General features: G+C 46.7%; 1 protein-coding gene across 3 annotated transcripts in view; it reads left to right on the forward strand.

Annotated features, from left to right (window-relative positions):
* The window catches only part of NUDT13 (nudix hydrolase 13), a 132058-nt gene that overhangs the window by 47090 nt on the left and 68825 nt on the right, over positions 1-16143 (forward strand). Inside the window, exon 1 of one of the 3 annotated variants that reach the window (XM_069753336.1) lies at positions 8184-8254. The exons of 1 other annotated variant lie outside the window; for it this stretch is intronic. The gene's annotated coding sequence lies outside the window, so the exon portion shown is untranslated. One more of the 3 variants, XM_069753338.1, reaches the window with a different exon arrangement.

Genomic DNA, 16143 nt, shown 5'->3' on the forward strand with positions numbered 1-16143 from the left:
AGGCGGAGGGATAAATGGCAACGGAGAATGGAAGAGGACGACTAGCTAGAGCTGAAGAAAGACTGGAACAGGAGCGGAACAGAGGAAGAGAAAGCACCAAAAGAAACGGGAAAGAGGCGAGCAAAAGGGCGAGAGCAAAGGAGTAACACTCGGAGCTGACTGAAGCACAGTAGCACAAAGCAGAAGGGCCAGAGACAGAAGCAAATAGCAAATGATACTCAGGCACCTCCTAACAGAGGAGGTGGCCTAAAATACCCCGAACCTACCCAGGATTGGCCGAGACAGAAGGTATCCGGAAACAGAGGATCAGCGTCAGCTGTGAATCCCTGCACACCTGCACAGAAGCTAGACAAGGTGCCGGGAACGAGCGCGCCGCCCACCAGCAGTAGGACAGCGGGAGCGCGCACTGAAGGCGGGAGTTCGCGACGCCGAGGAGGAAGCGCGCCGGAACCCGGAAGCCGCAGCACCGGCGGAAGGAGCGGCGCGCCGAGAGCCAGGGACGGAGCCGCAAAGGTGAGTAGCGGCCGTAACAGTACCCCCCTCCTTAAAATCCCCCCTTCCAAAACTGGAGAGAAATTTGTTTAGAAGGCGAGGTGCATTGATATTCTCCAGAGGCTCCCACGATCTCTCCTCAGGACCAAACCCCTTCCAATCCACCAAGAAAAATTTTCTCCCACGAACCCTCTTCATAGCTAAAATATCCTTCACCTCAAAGATATTATCGGCACAGGCAGGCAGAGGAGAGGCGCAGGAAGAAGTGTGAAAGCGATTAAACGTAACCGGTTTGAGTAGGGACACATGGAAGGTATTGGGAACACGGAGCGAAGCAGGCAACTTCAGCTTGTAAGCGACATCGTTGACTCGACTCAGAACCTCAAAGGGACCGATGTAGCGAGGACCTAGCTTGCAGGAAGGTATCTTGAGTCTAATGTAACGTGAGGAGAGCCAGACTTTGTCGCCGGGTAGAAACGGAGAAATATCCAATCGCCTCTTGTCGGCAAATCTCTTCATCCTCACAGATGCCTTATCGAGAGCGCTTTTAACTTGTCCCCAAACAGACGAAAAGTCCGAAGTCAAAGTATCTGCTGCCGGTACTCCAGACGTAGAGGAGATCGGGAGAGGCATATTAGGATGTTGTCCGAACACGATAAAAAATGGAGACTTAGCAGAAGACTCATTGGAATGGTTATTATAGGCAAACTCAGCCCATGGCAGAAGGTTAACCCAATCATCCTGATGGGCGTTAGAGAAATGACGAAGATAAGTAGCCACGATCTGATTTGTTCGTTCAGCTTGACCATTAGTCTGAGGGTGATAGGCAGATGAAAAATCAAAAGAAATCTTCAAGAGTTTGCATAGTGCCTTCAAAAATGCGAAGTAAACTGTACCCCTCTGTCGGACACAATGTTTTGAGGAAAACCATGAAGTTTGAAGATATTAGAAATGAAGATCTTCGCCAATTCTGGAGCCGAAGGTAGACCAGGCAGGGGTACAAAATGAGCCATCTTGGAGAACCGATCTACTACCGTAAGGATGACTGTACAACCAGAGGAATTTGGTAAGTCGGTAATGAAGTCCATGGCGATGTGCTGCCACGGACTAGAAGGTACTGGAAGAGGAAGCAGACCTCCATGAGGTAACTGTCTTGGAACTTTGTATTTAGCACAGGAAGGACAGGAGGCGACAAAGTCTTTAATATCAAGACGCAACGAAGGCCACCAATAGTAGCGAGAGATGAGAAGGAAGGTCTTCTTTATCCCTGCATGGCCTGCTAATTTAGAGGAGTGACCCCAACGAAGAACTCTCTCTCTGTCGTTTTCAGCCACCAGTGTCTTACCAGGAGGGGGACAGGTCATCCTCAAAGGTGCCACCGTGATGATCTTGCAGGGATCCAAAATATGTGCTGGTTCTTCGTCCAAGTCTTCCGGCTGCGAAAGCCTGGACAGAGCGTCTGCTTTGACATTTTTGTCGCTGGGCCGAAAACGAAGCTCGAAATCGAAGCAAGCAAAGAACAGAGACCAACGAGCCTGCCGTGGATTTAGTCTTTGCGCGGTTTGAAGGTAGGCCAAATTCTTGTGGTCAGAGAAAATTACGAATGGATGAACTGCTCCTTCAAGAAGATGCCTCCATTCCTCTAGGGCTAATTTAATAGCCAAGAGTTCTCGGTCTCCAATGGTATAATTACGTTCAGATGCAGAATACGTCTTGGAAAAGAATCCGCAAGGAACCAGATGACCCACTGAGGACCTTTGGGAGAGAACTGCTCCAGCCCCCGTGGAGGAGGCGTCCACCTCGAGAACGAATGGCTTGTTAATCTCAGGATGGTGTAACACTGGAGCGGAGGAAAAGGACTGTTTCAAGAGCAAAAAGGCATTCTCGGCCTCCGGGGTCCAAGTCTTCGGGTTGGAACCTTTGTGGGTGAGAGCAGAAAGAGGCCGAATAGTTGAGGAGAAATGAGAAATGAACTGCCTGTAGTAGTTGGCAAATCCCACAAACCGCTGGATGGCTTTTATTCCATGGGGACGTGGCCAATTGAGAATGGCATTCACTTTCTCAGGGTCCATCTTGAGGCCGGAATCCGAAACAATATATCCAAGAAAGGGCAAAGAAGTTTGTTCAAATAGACATTTCTCATATTTAGCGTAAAGACGGTTCTCTCTTAGCCGCTGCAGGACCAGGCGAACACTTCTTCTGTGGGACGGCAAATCTGCTGAGAACACCAGGATGTCGTCTAAATATACCACAACACAGGAATAGAGAAGGTCTCTAAAAATGTCATTAACGAATTCTTGGAAGACTGCGGGAGCATTACAGAGGCCGAATGGCATGACCAAGTATTCATAATGGCCGTCTCGAGTATTAAAAGCGGTTTTCCATTCATCACCGGCGTGTATTCGGACAAGATTATAAGCTCCACGAAGGTCTAACTTGGTGAAAATTCGCGCCCCTCTGAGACGATCAAAGAGCTCAGGGATGAGAGGTAGAGGGTACTTGTTCTTGACCGTGATGTTGTTTAACCCTCTGTAGTCGATGCAAGGTCTAAGTGAACCGTCCTTCTTTTTGACGAAGAAGAATCCCGCACCTGCGGGAGACGAAGACTTACGAATGAAACCCTTAGACAAGTTCTCTTGGATGTATTCAGACATGGCTTTGGTCTCAGCCGGAGAAAGTGGATAAATTCTCCCCCTAGGTGGGGTGGAACCGGGGAGAAGCTCGATAGGGCAATCATAGGCACGATTTGGAGGAAGGCTCTCGGCCTCCTTTTTATCGAAAACATCTAAGAACGACCATTATGGAGAAGGTAGATCAGAGGGAACGGAAACTGCCGGAGGTGGAGAAACAGGACGAACTGATTGCAGGCATTGTCTATGACAAGAAGAACCCCAACGAAGCACATCACCCGAACGCCAGTCAAGAGTAGGTTCATGAGTTCGGAGCCATGGTAATCCAAGCAGAAGAGCATGGGCGAGGTTAGGGAGAACGTAGAAAGAGATCTTCTCATGATGTAGGGCTCCGATCTGAAGTTCAATTTCTTCCGTTACCAGGGTGATGGCATCTTGCAAAGGTCTTCCATCTACGGAGGCGATCAAACGAGGAGAATCCAAAGAGAGCACAGGAACGCGAAGCCTCCGAACCGCCTCAAGGCTGATAAAGTTGCCTGCCGCACCCGAATCCACATACGCTACCTCGGAAAAACGCTTCAGTTTAAAAATAAGCAAGACGAACAGAAACAGGGGTTGAGAGGGATCAGAATCACTTAGGGAGGCCTCTCTTACCTGTCCTAGGCGGAGGAGTTTTCCGGTCTCTCAGGGCAAGATCGTAGTAAATGCGAAGCACTACCGCATTAGAAACAGAGTCCCTGGGAACGTCTCTCCTGACGACGTTGCTCAGCCAATTTGACGCGATCTACTTTGCATAGGCTCTGGTACGGATGCAGTAGAAGACAACAGGGGCCGTGGGCTCCCTGACCTGCGAACGGAGGGTAAAGAGCGAACGGACCTCCTCTCTCTTATGGACTCACGAGTTCGCTCTTGGAAGCGCAGGTCTATGCGTGTAGATAAGGCTATAAGATCCTCTAAAGAGGTTGGGGTATCTCTTCCTGCCAACTCATCTTTTATCCGAGAGGACAGGCCTCGCCAGAACGCACCTACCAAAGCCTCATTGTTCCACCCAAGCTCAGAGGCTAGGGTGCGAAAGCGGATGGCATACTGACCTACTGTTTGAGAGCCCTGTTGTAGGTTGAAAAGCGACTCGGTTGTGGAAGCTAAGCGTCCGGGCTCGTCAAAAACTCGGCGGAAAGTCTCAAGAAAAATAACTAACTGAGAAACTATGGGATCATCCCGCTCCCACAAGGGATTGACCCAAGCCAGAGCCTCTCCCTCTAAATAAGACACAATAAATGCCACCTTGGCTCTATCGGTAGGATATTGCTGAGGGAGGAGTTCGAAGTGGAGACGGCACTGGTTTAGTAATCCCCTACAGAGTTTAGGATCCCCGTTATACCTGGGAGGTTTGCCTAAGCGAGGTGGCGGATGGGGTGAAACCGTAGAATTAGGATCCTGAAGGGCTACCTGAGCGGAGAGCGACTGCAAGTTAAATAAACGGTCATCAATAGAGGCCATATAAGAAAGCATGCGTGTCTGCGTATCGCGCTGCTGGGAGAGCTCTTGCTGCAGACCCGCAATTTGAGAAGCATTAACTGGGTCGGAGGTTTGTAGAGCGGTCAGACGAGTCTCCAAGGTTTTTAAGAAAGACATGATGCGCTGCTGATTATCGCGCAGATGCGCCAATTCTTTCTGAGCTGAAAACGCGGCACCTGCGGGGTCCATGGCCTGAGTATTCTATTACGTTCAAGGTGAAAAGAGAGTGGACCCTCTGGACCGTGGAAGAGACCTACCCCTGGGCGAGCAGACCTAATGGTAACCAACCCCTATACAGGGACTGTCAGGAGCAGGCCCAGAGGTCGCTAATCCACGGTAGCAGATACCAAGAGGGACGGCTCCGGAGTACCGGAACGGAGGCGGAGGGACAAATTGCAACGGAGAATGGAAGAGGACGACTAGCTAGAGCTGAAGAAAGACTGGAACAGGAGCGGAACAGAGGAAGAGAAAGCACCAAAAGAAACGGGAAAGAGGCGAGCAAAAGGGCGAGAGCAAAGGAGTAACACTCGGAGCTGACTGAAGCACAGTAGCACAAAGCAGAAGGGCCAGAGACAGAAGCAAATAGCAAATGATACTCAGGCACCTCCTAACAGAGGAGGTGGCCTAAAATACCCCGAACCTACCCAGGATTGGCCGAGACAGAAGGTATCCGGAAACAGAGGATCAGCGTCAGCTGTGAATCCCTGCACACCTGCACCGAAGCTAGACAAGGTGCCGGGAACGAGCGCGCCGCCCACCAGCAGTAGGACAGCGGGAGCGCGCACTGAAGGCGGGAGTTCGCGACGCCGAGGAGGAAGCGCGCCGGAACCCGGAAGCCGCAGCACCGGCGGAAGGAGCGGCGCGCCGAGAGCCAGAGACGGAGCCGCAAAGGTGAGTAGCGGCCGTAACACCTAAACAGTAGAAACCCCCCACAAGTGACCCCATATTGGAAACTGGACCCCCCAAGGAACTTATCTAGCTGTGTTGTGAGAACTTTGAACCCCCAAGTGTTTCACTACAGTTTATAACGCAGAGCCGTGAAAATAAAAAATCATTTTTTTCCACAAAAATGTTTTTTTTAGCCCCCCAAATTTTTATTTTCCCAAGGGTAACAAGAGAAAGTGGACCCCAAATGTTGTTGTCCTATTTGTCCTGAGTACGCTGATACCCCATATGTTAGGGTAAACACCTGTTTGGGCGCATGGGAGAGCTCGGAAGGGAAGGAGCACTGTTTCACTTTCAACGCAGAATTGGCTGGAATTGAGATCGGTCGCCATGTCGCTTTTGGAGAGCCCTTGATGTGCCTAAACAGTGGAAGCCCCCAATTCTAACTGAAACCCTAACCCAAACACACCCCTAATCCCAACTCTACCCATAACCCTAACCAAACTCCTAACCCGAACATGCCCCTAACCCTAACCCCAACAGACCCCTAACCCTAACTACACCCCTAACTCCAACATACCCCTAATCCCAACAATAACCCTAACCACACCCCTAACCCTGACACACCCCTAACCCTAATCACAACCGTAAATGTAATGCAAACCCTAACCCTAACTTTAGCCCCAACCCTAACCCCAACCCTAACGGGAAAATAGAAATAAATACATTTTTTAATTTTATTTTTTTCCCTAACTAAGGGGTCATGAAGGGGGGTTTGATTTACTTTTATAGCAGTTTTTTTAGCGGATTTTTATGATTGGCAGCCGTCACACACTAAAAGATGCTTTTTATTGCAAAAAATAGTTTTTGCGTCTCCACATTTTGATAGCTACAACTTTTCAATATTTTGGTCCACAGAGTCATGTGAGGTCTTGTTTTTTGCGGGACGAGTTGACGTTTTTATTGGTATGATTTTTGAGCATGTGACATTTTTTGATCGCTTTTTATTCCGATTTTTGTGAGGCAGAATGACCAAAAACCAGCTATTCATGAATTTCTTTTTGGAGGGAGGGGGGGGGAGGGGTTTATACCGTTCCACATCTGGTAAAATTGATAAAGCAGTTTTATTCTTCGGGTCAGTACGATTGCAGCGACACCTCATTTATATCATTTTTTTATGTTTTGGCGCTTTTATACGATAAACTATTTTATAGAAAAAATAATTATTTTTGCATCGCTTTTTTTCTGAGCGCTATAACTTTTATTTTTTGGCTGATGATGCTGTATGGTGGGTTGTTTTTTTTTTGCGGGACAAGATGAGGTTTTCAGCGGTACTATGGTTATTTATATCCGTCTTTTTGATCGTGTGTTATTCCACTTTTTGTTCGGCGGTATGATAATAAAGCTTTGTTTTTGGCCTCTTTTTTTTTACGGTGATCACTGAAGGGGTTAACTAGTGAGACAGTTTTATAGGTCGGGTCGTTACAGACACGGCGATACTAAATATGTGTACTTTTATTGTTTGTTTTTTTTAGATAAAGAAATGTATTTATGGGAACAATTTTTTTTTTTGTTTTTTTTAATGCAATTTTTTTTTTTTACGTTATAACATTGCCCCAGGGGGGGCATCATGTTATAGGGTCAGATCGCTGATCTGACACTTTTCAGAGCTCTGCGCTGATCGCATATGACGTACTATGCCGTCACTGGGAATGAAGTCCCAGGTCACCTCGACGGGATAGTACGTCATATGGGATTAAGGGGTTAAAAAAACAAACAAAAAAAACTCTCCTCGTGCCCCGCGCTGCTCCCGACTTGTCTCAGCGGCTGCAGTCTGCTTGCCCGACATACAGCAGGTGCGCGATGATATGACGTCATCGCGCACCCGCAGTGTCAGAGTTGGGAATGATGGGAGAGGGAGCGACAGCAGACGCTCTCTCCTCCATCATTGCATTCAACTTACAACTTAGATGAATGCGGGGCGGGGAGTGTGATGACAGCGGCACACTCGGGCGGCCTACTACTGCCACCGGCCCTTCTGGCATTTGCCAGTCCGGCCCTGGTTGGATGTGTCACAAAGTTTACAAGCATTTTGGTGCCATTTTTCTATTGCATGCCCTTTGTTTTTCACATCCAATAGTGAATCGTATTGGAAAAATTTAAAATCTAAAAAAAACACACCAGAAAATCCAATAAAAAGCAGTTTGTACAGAGTTTGATATTTTCGTCTGTACGTTCTGCTAATATTTGGGTTTTTGTATTAAAAAAAAAATCAAAGGAAAACACCATGAAAAACAAGAGTTTCTGGAATTTTCCACTGAGCGCTTAAACCACCATCCTGGAAAACAATTTCTAGTCTATGGAATATACTCTAGTAAGTATGGGATGGTTAGGTAAAGTGTGGCTTTTCCAGTCAGAGGAGAGCGCTGTGGATGGCAGCACTGCAGTCAGGTCAGCAGCACAGGACACGCAGCCGTCCCTCCCTCTGACTGGAACACTGTGCGCTGCCACTACTCGTACATAAGAACTATATTTCCCATGATGCATTTTCACCAACACTGCTGTTCTTTTCAGCTGAAAGGGTGCCGAAAGCATTTGTGGGAAATGTAGTCTTTACCCAATAGCTTTCCTCTTCATTTCCATTTCAATCCGCGGCCCCAGTGACTACATTTCCCATAATTCCCTTTTCTCGTTCGATTCGTGCTAAAGGGTGATCGCTTAAAGTGAAAGTAAGTGACAGATGTTGCTGCTGCAGAATCCCTTTTTGTCGTTCATGATCCCTGCAGTGTCTTTGTATCTCTCGGCTGATTTTTTTTGTCGGTTTTGATGGTCAGTGATGTATTCTAGTCCCAGCAATCTCATGGACTCCGGCAAGAGGAAAGTAGGATTGGCTGAAGCAACTCCGGAGAATTCATATGTTAAATGCTGACTCAGGAGTGAGAACCATGCGCCAAGTCACCAGCCATGATAGCTTTTTCTAGTGTGTTGTACAAAGAACTGGCGTTCTGTCCTGAATTAGCCATTTTTTAGGCACTTTTTCATTAGAGGTTGCAGCAAAGTCTAAAACCAGAACATTTGTGGCAGTAGTAAGTGTAATTTGCTTTTTTTGTCTTGGTTTCCAACCGAACAGAGGGAAACTTCTCAGCTCCCAGGTCCCAAGCCGCCACCATTATGGCTATCCTTGTATCTTTACACCGCTCCTCACAAGCCCTTTTTATTATCTTACTGAAGATTGCATATACCAAAAAGCAATTGTATAACTGTGATGGCGGTATGCTGATTACTGGGTGACTAGTTGTGGGGCGTTGTTTTACCCCAGACTTGTTATCCCATTAAAGGGAATCTGTCACCTCATTTTTCGCATATAAGCTGTGGCCATCACCATTAGGGGCTTATCTACAGCATTCTGTAATGCTGTAGCTAAAGGTACCGTCACACTAAGCGACGCTGCAGCGATACCGACAACGATCCGGATCGCTGCAGCGTCACTGTTTGGTCGCTGGAGAGCTGTCACACAGACAGCTCTCCAGCGACCAACGATGCTGGTAACCAGGGTAAACATCGGGTAACTAAGCGCAGGGCCGCGCTTAGTAACCCGATATTTACCCTGGTTACCATCCTAAAAGTAAAAAAAAACAAACACTACATACTTACCTACAGCCGTCTGTCCTCCAGCGCTGTGCTCTGCACTCCTCCTGTACTGTCTGTGTGAGCACAGCGGCCGGAAAGCAGAGCGGTGACGTCACCGCTCTGCTTTCCGGCTGACCGACGCTCACAGCCAGAGCAGGAGGAGTGCAGAGCACAGCGCTGGAGGACAGACAGCGGTAGGTAAGTATGTAGTGTTTGTTTTTTTTTACTTTTAGGATGGTAACTAGGGTAAACATCAGGTTACTAAGCGCGGCCCTGCGCTTAGTTACCCGATGTTTACCCTGGTTACCAGTGAAGACATCGCTGAATCTGTGTCACACACGCCGATTCAGCGATGTCTGCGGGGAGTCCAGCGACCAAATAAAGTTCTGGACTTTCTTCCCCGACCAGCGACAGCACAGCAGGGGCCTGATCGCTGCTGCCTGTCACACTGGATGATATCGCTAGCGAGGACGCTGCAACGTCACGGATCGCTAGCGATATCGTCTAGTGTGACGGTACCTTAAGCCCCCCAATGTATCCTGAAAGATAAGAAAAAGAGGTTAGATTATACTCACCCAGGGGCGGTCCGGTCGAATGGGCGTCACAGGTCTGAGTCCAGCGCCTCCAATCTTCATATCATGTCGTCCTCTTCTTTGCTTCCTGTCGTGGCTTCGGCGCAGGCGTAATTTCCCGGCGCCTGCGCACTGCAATACTTTGCGCTGAGCTGCGTGTGCGAACACAACTTCAGTAATGTAGCCGGAGTTCATTGCCGACGAACCTTACAGATGTCACCGCTCGTAGCGTGAGCAACTTCTCACACTGTGAGCGGTGGTGTCAGGTGACCAGAGATTATAGGGGATGAAATCCGCTCACCTTACTGACGTCAGCGCGAGGCACTGAAGCTGCATTCGCATGCACAGCTCAGTAGCTCCTGGATGTCAGGCTGAGTGGTCACCTTTTCTGTGACTGTTCAGCAAAGCATCTAGATATAGCTCAGTTGGGCTCGTTGTGTGACAAATTTTTTTTTTATTTGTTTTTTTTTTTGCGGAGGCTAAAGGTACCTTCACACATAACGATTTCGTTAACAATATCGTTGCAACGTCACGCTTTTTGTGACGTAGCAACGATATCGTTAACGAAATCGTTATGTGTGACAGCGACCAACGATCAGGCCCCTGCTGGGAGATCGTTGGTCGCTGGGGAATGATCAGGACCTTTTTTTGGTCGCTGATCACCCCGCTGTCATCGCTGGATCGGCGTGTGTGACGCCGATCCAGCGATGTGTTCACTACATCGAGTTACTAAGCGCAGGGCCGTTCTTAGTAACCCGATATTTACCCTGGTTACCATTGTAAAAGTAAAAAAAAACAAAACAGTACATATTCACATTCCGATGTCTGTCACGTCCCTCGCCGTCAGCTTCCCTGCACTGACTGTCAGCGTCGGCCGTAAGGCAGAGCACAGCGGTGACGTCACCGCTGTGCTCTGCTTTATGGCCGGCGCTGACACAGTCAGTGCGGGAAGCTGACGGTGAGGGACGTGACAGACATCAGAATGTGAGTATGTACTGTTTTTTTTTTTTTTTACTTTTAAAATGGTAACCAGGGTAAATATCGGGTTACTAAGCGTGGCCCTGCGCTTAGTAACCCGATGTTTACCCTGGTTACCCGGGGACTTCGGCATCGTTGAAGACAGTTTCAACGATGCCGGAGTCTTTCCCCTGATTGTTGGTCGCTGGAGAGAGCCGTCTGTGTGACAGCTCCCCAGCGACCACACAACGACTTACCAACGATCACGGCCAGGTCGTATCGCTGGTCGTGATCGTTGGTAAGTCGTTTAGTGTAACGGTACCTTAAGTGCCAGAATTGACGTATCTAATGCTAATGGATGCCCCATTTCTTAGGCGGTTGAGTGCTGATGTTCTTAGTCTGGGAAAGGGCCAATATCCATAGCCCTTTCGTAGGCTATTAATATCAGCCCACAGCTGTCTGCCTAGCCTTTGCTGATTATTAATTATAAGGGGGACCCCACATTATTTTTGTGGAGGGGATCGCCCCTTGTAAATAATTACCACCAGTAAAGGCTAAGTAAACAGCTGTGAGCTGATGTTAATATCCTGGGAAGCCATGTTTATTACCCCCTTCCTTTGGTTATAAATATCAACCCACAACTAACTGTTTTTCCTTCTTCTGGTTAAGAATAATATGGGAGACCCCATGCCGTTTTTTTTAATTTTATTTATTTCATTATTCGCTAAAAACATGTACAGCAATCTAGACATGGAAAGCAATAATTATATATCTCAATGATTATCTATCTATCTCTGTATATAAGATTATTTTGTTAGTTAGTAAACTAGCTTGAAATGGCTTGAACTACCATATGTAAAAGCTGATGTTAAAAACGCATTGCAGACGGATGCTAGGTGAGAAATCACATTGTACTCGCATGACACTCGTCCTATTTTTCTGGAACAATATTTTGTTTAGGCTGATGAGTGTGAGCCCTAAGGCTGGAATCACACAAGCGTATAGCATCGGATACGATATGCTAATTATCATCAGCTTCAGCTCTGCTGCGAGCGTGAGCCGAGGGTCAGTGCTCTGTTCTGTGATCCTCTCATCTCCTCCATTGCCTATCTCTGCATGTATCAGACTGCACTGGGATGACATCTGAGTGCAGTTGAATGTTTCACAAGCACCCATAGACTTGTATAGGTGCATGTGAGCCGAGTCTCGCTACGATTGTTTTCTCATGCCAATACGTTGATTTTAGCTGCCCCATAATATAACACTGGGCTGAGTGCTATGTGATGTTTTCTCGCATAGCACTTGGACGTGTTAAATGCTTATGTGACCCCGGCCTAGCTGTGGGTCTCCCAAATTCGACAGTCTCATATGGATATGCATACCTCCCAACTATGAAAGATAAGAAAGAGGGACACATACGGCAATATTTATTTTATGCCAAGTCAGTAACCTAACTTCAGCCTCAACATCCTTTAAGTGTTCACACAGAAATATTGATTGCTCCTAGTGAAGTTCATTAGTGTTCCCGCCCAGTATGGTACCATTTTCATTTATCCTACAGTGCCCCCCATATAATATGATGCTGCCCACAAGATACGATGCCCCTCCAAACACAATATGGTGTCCCCACAGTGTACACACAGCTCTGCAACATCAACACGCACCTTGCATGAGTCCTGCTCCTCGTTTCCGCTGCCTTGCCGTTGGATCTCTCCTCCAGGTCCTGTGAGAATGTCATGTTACAACAGCAAATAACAAAACTTATTGCGCTTTTCTCATATTGAGCTCAAAGCACTAAAGGGTCCTGGCAGGATCTCCAGTCTCTACATAGACTGAATGGAGGAGGAGGAGGATGTGATGTTTCCCTGCTCCACCACTCCCAAGCTCCAGGTTGGGGAACCATGGCTTAGATTATGGCATTAAAGAGATTCTTGGGTGGTATACATTTAGTGATATTCTCAGTCCAACATTTTCACATTTCAACATGTTCACAGACCTGACGTTAACCTTATGTTAATGAAGTTTTCCGATTGCATTACTATGTGATTGTATATACAAGTAACAAAAAGTTCCTTTTGTTTGTTCAGATGGTCAGAGGCTGTAAAAGTACAACTCCTGTGTGCAGAACCAGCAAGGAAAACCCCCATCTGTGTACACCACGCTTGCCCATAAATGTAGACAGCTTTACTCTTGATTTTGGGTAGACAAAAAAAACACACTATATAGGATGAAACTAGTATTTGTGTGAACTGGTCTTGTAAGGTGGGTGGTCTTCTCAAATAAGATGGCCAGTATATATAATATTTGGTGAAACAAACTTGTCACATCTTATCCAGGTAAGGGGTCCATATGGTCAAATTTGAGGGGTTTCATTGTATTTGTATAGTAACTTACTATTGTCATTTGTCATTATTAATATCGGCCAAGAAGTCGGGAGCTTAGATGAGGATCTACACTCGTTCTCCAGTGCTCATGATCAAGGCTGTACTGACGCTGACATTGGCATGTTTGATCCTCTGTCCTACTGATTGTAGCATATAAATAATAATCAGATAGGAAAACCCCAATATTGAGAATAATACCGTACACCTTTTTCTAGAATGCTTATAAACTCTTGTAAAATTATTCTCCTTGAAGGAAGAAATATTACAGGAAATCATGACCAGTCAATTAAATTCATAAGTAGGTTTGTGGATGCCCATACTTTTATGAAAAATGCTTTTTTTGTCAGAAGGATGTTTGTTCCGTAGAATATGAAGGCTTATTCATACATCAATCTTTTGTAAGATGCCCAAGCGAGGTAGTCGTGGGTGAGCTTCTGTTCTCACTCGCTCCGACATCCTAGAGCCAACACGTGTCCCTGTCTTGGTGTACTGCTGTGTGTGGAGTGCATCACACGTACTTCAGGGCTTCAGGCCTCCAGGGGATCCAGGCTTTCTTCTGGAACCTCAGCAGTAATAACTGCAAGGGACACAGATTCCATAAAAAAGAATTACAATTTTACTTAAAGGGACTCTGTCACCTGAATTTGGAGGGAACAATCTTCAGCCATAGGGGTGGGGTTTTCGGGTGTTTGATTCACCCTTTCCTTACCGGCTACATGCCTCTATAGAGATAGAGAGGGAAAGACAGCCAGAGATTCTACCAAGACATCCAAACATCCAATGGGACCCTTCAGGACTGCTGCCAATACATCATGGCTCCATCATGGGTTGTGACCCTCAGGTCAACTGGCCTTGTACCTGAATGGTCTGTCATCTTTCTACGCTTGTCGTTACCTCCACTCTGTGTGCGTGCCACAGGAGGGGTAGTCGACCCTGGGAGCTCTGTAGTAACAGCTGCCATTATCCCGGCGAGTCCGCAGAAGGGTGAGACTCTGTAATGTGCACCATTTTGGGGTATTTTGCTGGGATTATTCTACATGTTATCTGCCTGTCTTGTGGTTCAATAAAGCATTGCCACACTGTTTTACCCTCACCCTGTGCTGTCTGAGTAGCACTATGCCCACGTTAACGTGAGAGCGGGCGTTCGGCGGTACGATCCCTGGTGCATGCAGTTTCAGCTAGCGGACTTGGGTGAACACCAACCCCTCCCCCCGTGTATTCACACTTGCCTAAGCTAAAAACTGCAGCCCCAGTGAGTGTTACCCTTTTATATCATACATAAACATCAAATACATTTAACCTTTCAGACTGAACCCTCAGCTCCACCACTCCTACACTTTGGTCCGTTTTGAAAACTGATAGCATGTGGAGCATGAAAGTTTAATAAAACTTTATACCAAATCAGAAAAGGGGGAGAGAAATGGCTTTAGAGGAATATATTATAAATAAGCCAAAAGGGGTGAACCCCATATTAGAATCCTTCACTAGAAAGCCATAAAATGTAACTTTTATTATTAAAGAGGTTGTCCACTACACTGTAGAATGCCCCCCACCAATTTACACCTTGTAAAGAAGTATTTTGTATCTCTGCACAGCCATGTCTGAGTGGAGCCAAAACTGAGCATGCACACATCTCCTCCATTCATTCTAAATGAGAGTTCCAGAGAAAGTCAAGTAAGAAATAATTACCATTTGAATACCCCACCTCTCCAGCACCACCTCTTCAGCACCCTTCAGGTCCTGCAGTGATAATGTATGTTCCTTCTTAGGCTATGTTCACACATAGCGTCCTGTCCCTGCGGGTTCTCCCACAGCGGATTTGATAAATCTGCAGGGCAAACCCGCTGCGGTAATCCCTGCAGATTTATCGCGGTTTGTCCTGCGGGTTCCGCTGCGGGATTTTACCCCTACTATTGATGCTGCATATGCAGCAATATGCAGCATCAATAGTAATGTTAAAAATAATAAAATAATGGTATACTCACCCTCTGACGTCCCGATCTCCTCGGCGCTGCAGGCGGCGGTCCGGTTCCAAAGATGCTGTGCGAGAAGGACCTTCGTGACGTCAAGGTCATGTGACCGCGACGTCACCGCAGGTCCTGGTCGCATAGCAAACCTGAGACCGGACGGCCGCGTGCAGCGCTGAGACTTCAGAGGTGAGTATATCATTATTTTTTATTTTAATTCTTTTTTTTTTTTACACAAATATGGTTCCCGGGGCCTGGAGGAGAGTCTCCTCTCCTCCACCCCGGGTACCACCCGCATATTATCCGCATTACTTCCCGCATGGTGGGCACAGCCCCATGCGGGACGTAAGCGGATCAATGCATTCCTATGGGTGCAGAATCGCTGCAATTCTGCACAAAGAAGTGACATGCTGCGGGTTGTAAACCGCTGCGTTCCCGCGCGGTTTTTCCCGCAGCATGTGCACAGCGGTTTGCAGTTTCCATAGGGTTTACATGTTACTGTAAACGCTATGGAAACTGCTGCGGACCCGCAGCTGCAAAATCACCGCTGTTCCGCGGTAAAAACCGCAATGTGTGAACATAGCCTTAGTATATTTAAAATGTGGGCACCACAGGCATTATAAAGGGATCAGCCCAATGTGTACAGTACAGACAGTGGCAAAAACAAAGAAGAAAAGGGGTATGCACAAAAAGGTCACATTTTTCAAATATTTATTTAATCATCAAAATGCACATGGACAAAAAAAAAGCACAGACTAGACATCTGCAAAATGGTTAAACATTTTAAAAGCCTATAATGCTATTAGAATCCTGACTGGCCACGAATAGTGGTCTTTCCCAAAATAGTAACAATATACTGTATAGAAAAGCCATCAAGATAATCAAGATATGATGCATAAATATAGACAAAGCAATAATAATCTATGTTGCTCATTAGCGTAAGAAAAAAATCTCTATTGATGATGTGCTGCCAGTCAAAGGAACAAATGGTAAACTGCGTGGTTTATGCAATAATACCCATAGTATATACAAAGTATATCAACAAGAGGTATCTAGACATTTAAACACATTAGTAGGCCAATCCATAAGTGCTGTGAGCCACGATAAC

This window comes from Ranitomeya imitator, chromosome 2, assembly GCF_032444005.1.
Source record: "Ranitomeya imitator isolate aRanImi1 chromosome 2, aRanImi1.pri, whole genome shotgun sequence".
Lineage (NCBI taxonomy): Eukaryota > Metazoa > Chordata > Amphibia > Anura > Dendrobatidae > Ranitomeya > Ranitomeya imitator.